The following is a 6,754-nucleotide window of genomic DNA, read 5'->3' on the forward strand; positions in this document are numbered from 1 at the left end:
GTGATGGCACAGTTGGTGAAGCTGAACGGGAGGGTGATGGCAGCCTCAGTTTCTTGCGCCTCTGATAAGCCAAATTTTTCACAAGCTGGGTACCACACCGCTTGACAGAAGATTCAGTGGCCGCCTCAACTTGCGTATCTGTCAGACCTTGCTGGCTAAGCCCTCCATCACCTGATTCGACGGATGCTGCATGAGATGTGCCAGTGAGTATGATCAGAGACTCATTGAGGTTATCATCGACAGAGCGGACAGGCGTGTCTTCAACATCTGCTCCTGTGCCATCATGAGCTTTGACAGTTGCACCATCTAGATGTGTGGTGTCATCATGAGCTGGACCGCTGCCCGTATCTACATCCACGGTACCACTTCCCGAAGCAACAAAAGGATCTTTACTGCGACGACGAACAACTCGATAGTCCATATCATCATCATCATCATCATCATCGGAGTCAGCGTCAGAATTGGAATCATTGCCTCCGTGATACTCGTCATCACTGTCAGAATCTTCAGCAACATTCTTTCCAGGGCTTTCTGGCCGCCTGCCTTGCGATGAGCGCGTAGTCCTTGACGTCGTACGGGCGGCAGAGGAGAGAACGTTCAATCCAGCGTCTAGCTAACGGGATGCATCTGGATGGCCCTCATCATCTAAAGCGGTGAATGATTACACAAGATTGCCTATGATGCCAGCCATGGCGGACGTGAACCGAGCAACTATTTGAGTTGATTTGGAAAATTTCTGTTCAGCATAAAAATACAAAAAAATAGAAATAACTAATAAGTTATCACCAAAATGCAACAAAAGTTATAGTGAGTTAATAAAAAAGCACACACAAAATAACAATACCAAAAACAAATGTGTGGTGTCGTTCCAGTAAATTAATGAATGTATTCATGATTTAGCAAAAATTGAGTCACCATGAAAATGAAGATCAATATACGAGAAAGCTAAAACAGCACAATTAGATATCAGCAAAAAAAATTAAGTTATCTAAGAATCATAACAAGAAATGCAACCAAAGTTATCACGATATCAAGTTATCACAGGAATGCAACAAAGTTATCAAGGCATTACACTAAGAATTATCACATGGTTGCATCATAATTATTATCTTTTATAGAGGATATGACACATTGGAAACAAACAAATTAGTAAAGAGTGTCAAGTTGGCATCAAAAGAGGGTCACCACATTTAGTGCAACAAATAAGTTATCAGCCAATGAAACAACATAAAATAGCAGAAAAAAAATCAAGAAACTAGGTTACATGCTCACCTCCTGACTGCAGCTTGGGACAGTATGAACACGCATAAACTTGTCAAGACCTTCCAGACCACCAAACAAACAGAAATTCATGCCAAACTCAGGCTTCAACTGGAAAAAAATGTAGCGACATGTCAGATAAGTAACAACAAAAAACAATGAAAAGAAAATGCAGTTGCAAAGCAGTGTGTGAACTGAAAAACATAGATATAGATTACCGGTAGTTTCCCGAAAGAAACTTTGTCAGCCTGAGCATCCTTGTTGAGGACAAGAGTTATTAGCTTCTTTGTCTAGACATTGATGGGAAAAGGACCATCAGGCAATACGATGCCAAGTCCAGAAAGATCAATCGCATGAATGTACAGTAGCTGACAAGAAAAATACAAGCGTCATGGTAAACACAAACAAAAATCAGACACAATATGACAAAGAAATGACAAATGACAAAAGAGAAGGTAAGAGGAAAGCATCGTCACTTACATTATAGAAGAGAAGGCAACCCCTGGTAGGCTTGCGTTTTAGCAGCGCCTTGTGTAGTTCATCAGCAATAAATTTGGACCAATTGAGGTTTTTAATACCATCGATGTCCCGTTGCAAGTTAAAAAACAAAAAGAAACTGAAGTTCATCGAATGCACCACAAAAAATATGAAAGTTACCACACTGACATATAGTAAAGTTATCAGGCACACAAGAAAGAAAATGACATGATTACAAAAAAACTTACCAGCACAGCATACCATCGGGGGCTAATTTTGTTGGAGGTGGTAGGGGCAATGACTGTATTCCCCGCAAGCAGAAGCCACATACGCTTGAAAGTATCATCAGAATTTTCAGAACCCTTTATGAGATCAACGAGATCAGTCATTTTAGGGGCATATCCAAGTTCGCCAAACAACTCAAGCCCTAACTCAATATCAGCTTCAGTAGGGAGGTTGTAAGGGACATCCTTCCCTCCACGCGGCACGTCCATAACACAATGCACATATTCCTCATTGACCGGAAGCCTGCCTCGGCCTGGTACGACAACCTCACGCGAATTGGGTTCGTAGAGATCAACAAGCCACACACTGAGATTGTTGAATAGATGGTCACACTGGATATTTCGAAGGCTAGTTAAATCCATATCATCAATGGCAGCCTTCCTGTCATCATTCATGTCCTTGGATGCTAGAAGAAGCGAACTGGGTGAGGCTCTGTTCCGCGGAGGAGGGCGTTTCGCCTTTTTCGCAGGAACCTCATCGATTCCGTCATCATCTCCTTTGCGCTTCCTCGGCATTGTCTCCCTGACACATAGGAAAAAAAAGAAAGCGAATGAAACCATTAGATGACTTTGAAACACTGATAACACATTTAACTGCAACATTTATAAAACTGGTGTTTGACAAAGCAATAATACAGCTGATAAAAGAAAACAAACAAACTGCAATTGATTCATCACACCTGCTAAAAAAAATTAAAACAGATGACACAGGTATACAAAAGCATGTGTGACTGATAATTGAGGCACAATGCAATTGGCAAGTTACAACCAAATTACCACTGATAAAAAATAGCATTCACACATGTTCATTAATAAAAGAACCAGACAAATGAATGAGAAATGAGCATTGTGCTGCATGTAGTTAGACTAGAAAACTACTGGTAACTACAGTAACATGACAGTGGTAAGTGTAATACAATCATCATGATAATTTAACCATAACAAAGACACCACCAATAAATACCAGTGTTTCAGCATCTGGTAATTTGAGTGCAATGTCATTGGCAAGTTCAATATAAACATCATGATATTTGAACATAACAAGAGATCACAAGAAAATCAAGCATTGTAAACTACTGATAACTACAGTAACATGACAGTGGTAAGTGTAATACAATCATCATGATAATTTAACAAATAACAAGACACCACCGATAAATAGCAGTGATTCAGCATCTGGTAATTTAAGTGCAAATGTCATTGGCAAGTTCAATATAAACATCATGATATTTGAACATAACAAGACATCACAAGAAAATCAAGCATTGTAAACATGCTAATTGAAGCACCACAAAGCCTAATCAATAGACACACCGCATCAAACAAAAACCAACATAAAACAACATTATGTGAAAAAACTTAGGGTTACTTTTCAAATACTCAGCCACTGGTGCACAACTTGAAATCCATAAACACCAAACACTATTGGATGTCCTAAACATCCACATCCACAACACTAACACCAGACCAAAATCCTTATTAGAACCGACCACGCTTGCCACCACTAACACCTATCCACACCCACGCTTACCACAAATTAAACGAGATGTTCGGGCCATATTGAACTGGAAATAGAAGGGACCTAATCTAACCTAATAGCAACAACAATGGCCAGAATCGAAGGATCCGAGCACCAAAAATCAACGGCGAAGCATGAAGGCGGAGCAACAGGAAATACAGAGCAGGGCGGGTGTGTGGGTGGGGGGAGGGGGATGCGCTGCTCAACGCCGACTCAGAAACTAGAAGTCGGCCTTAATCTAACCTAATGGGAACAACAAACCACCGGATTCGAAGGCTCCGTGCACCCTAAATCAATGGCGGACCGGCGGCAGAGCAAAACAGAAAGGAAACATAGGTGGGGAATGCGTTCCTCACCGCAGATTCAGACGCCGTCCGCCGCGAACCGGAACGCGCCACCACCAGGAACCGTCGCGGACGAGGGGGAGGGGGAGCGAGAGGGGACTGGAATGGAAACCGCGGCAGCAGAGGAGGAAGAAATAGATGCGGGCGAGGAGGGAGAGGGGGCGAGTGGGGATCGTGCGCATTGGGCGAGACGGGCGGTTTCGGACGGGCCTATCTATCATCGACTGAGCACAGGCGTAACGGCTAGCGCCATGCGCGGTGCGCGCAACAGGGACGACGCGGGGCGTTGGATGCGGATCGAACGGCTATCGCGTCGTGCGGATTTGTTGCAAACCACCAGTCGACTGGTGGATAGATTTCTCGTTAATTAAATGAGCGTCATTAGCACACCATGCCCTCCAAGATAGTAGTACACACCAGTGATCGAATGAGAGACCAGAGTGTTTACCATCGCGACGGAGGAGAGGATCCTGCAAAGGTCGTGTGAATGGTGCACATACTGTGGTAGATCCGCGCCGTGTTCTCCGACTCAGCAAGCTCATAGAATTTGCACTTTTCAATCTATCAAAGCGATTATCCAAAGAGCAATGCTACTAGTAGGAAAAAACTTTAGGCAGTGGAGGGACCTTTTGACTTTGCGTGAGTACGGAGGAGATCCCATTGAGGTTTGTTCGATGGTATCCCTTTGACCCGTATGGGTTGTCTGAGAGTGACATGATTGAAACTATATAGGACTGATTATGGTAGTTATCCTCGTTGGCAGCACTGATTAGACAGACACACGGTTTTGGATGCAGAATCTTCGTGTGGCAAAGAGCCGAGACAAGAGGAAACGACGGCGAGAGACACATGTGCTAGTTGATGTTAATCTGATTGGGATAAGCTACCATCCATTGCCGTTGTTAAGTAGAGGTCTGGATAGTATCATCGTTGCTTGCGGACTTAATGCTGCGTCCCGTCGAGTTCCTTTTCATTGCTGAGAGCGAAAAGGAGCGGATTCTCAGCTCCAGACTCCAAAATTGGTTTCCTTTCCGACATCTAAAGAACGAACATCGGGTAGTGCTATGAGATCATCACTCCGACTTTTTGTTTGAACGGTCATTAGCATGTAACAGTACGTGAGGATCAAGAAAAAAATCATTAGCACGATATATATGCATCGCCAACATTCTTCGTCTTTGTTAGAAAAGAAAATGGAGTTTAATTACGCAATTGATAATGAAGCTGCTATACAAAAACTCTAGGCAAACTTGTCACAAGGAAGCCGATTACAATTTCAATCCCTGTACCTTTGGCGAGGAGTTATTGGAGCAAAGCAACATATGCAGTTTCTCCGTGGACGTAACATTGGTCCGACTCAAAGTGCACGACATTTCGTTCTGAAACCAGTTAGTTGAATCAGTTGTCCAAGTCGGCAATGACCTACGGCGGCCACCAACCACCATAACATCTTCCCCGATCTCTTTAATTTTATTCAATCAAATATATATACTGTGGATGATCAAACAAGTCTTGATAGCGAGTTCACAACTAGAGGAAGAACCAGATCTTTTTTCTACCACCATAGCAAGTCCAGTGTAACCAACTCCTATCAATGAATGATACGCATCGAGTGTATTCGTGAAAAAAAGTGTTAAAGATATGACAGTCAAATGAAAACGACAAAGAACCAAATCAACACAGTGGGGGCACAAGGATTTAATGTGGAAACCCGCTAGTCAGAAGTTATCCTTTATATTTATATATGAATTTAGATCATAACATAACAAAAAGAAAAACAAATCGCACACGGCTCATGTACCCATATGTTTGCCTCAACTAGCCGACCGCAAGCTGACACCTACTGCTATTGATACCAAGAGCATCTCTAGCCACGCCACCAACAGGTCTTACCCAGGCGTTTTTGCCGCGCTGGCGTCAAAAAATCGGCCCAGTCGCGCTTCCGATAGCCCGTTTTCTGCCGGCTTGGGCCGAAACTGACGCCGTCGGACCCAGGCCGAACCCGGCGCGCTGGGGGCGCCCGGGCGAATGATTTTGACGCGAAAGAGCCGCGGGCCAGCCGAGTCAGCGAGACGCCACCTCGTCTTCCCCCAGCGCGCCTCGGTTTCCCGCGAGGAATCAATGGCAAGGCTGCTGCCGGTCAGCCTTCCATTGATTCCTCACGGGCCGACGCGTCACGGGCGGCGCGGCGACGCCTCCCTTCCCGCCACGCGTACACACGGCGCGGGCTATAAAGACCCGCCGCTCCCCCTCGCCGCTGACCACACCATCCCGAGCCCAAACCAGACGTCGTCGAGCTCTGTTCTTCCCCAGTACGCCACCGAGCTCTACTCTCTCCCGTCCGCGCCGCCGAGCTCTACCTCCCCCCGTCCTCCCCTTCCCTCCTTCCCTCTCCAGCGATGGCCGAGCGCTTCCCCGGCGACGCCGCGGCGGCCGGCCAGCGGCTTCGGCCGCCGCTCGCTCCAGTCGTCGGAGCCATGGCTTCTGTTCGAGGCCAATATCCCGGCGCTGCCGGACATGCGCGCCGGGCCAACAGGGCGGAGGCTCAGCAACGACGGCGTCCCCATCCCCCCGGTGCCCGACGTCGACGCGCGCCCCGACTTCTTCGCCGTCGAGGTCGACCGCGTGCGGTCAGCCCTGACTGAGGAGCAGTGCGCCCTCTCCCAGTACGCCGCCGACAATCAAGCGGCGTGGACGGAGTATTTCCAGCGGCGGCAGGCACATCGGCTGGCATCCACGAACGGGGCGCCGGTGGTGGAGGCATCAAGAACAGCGACGGCCGCCGCCTCTGGTGAGGCGTCCCCGACCGCACACTGCACGGGGTGCTGGAGTACCTCGAGGGCGGCAACAACCCGCCGTTGGCATACCCT

Source organism: Triticum aestivum, chromosome 1A (assembly GCF_018294505.1).
Source record: "Triticum aestivum cultivar Chinese Spring chromosome 1A, IWGSC CS RefSeq v2.1, whole genome shotgun sequence".
In the NCBI taxonomy this organism is placed as follows: domain Eukaryota; kingdom Viridiplantae; phylum Streptophyta; class Magnoliopsida; order Poales; family Poaceae; genus Triticum; species Triticum aestivum.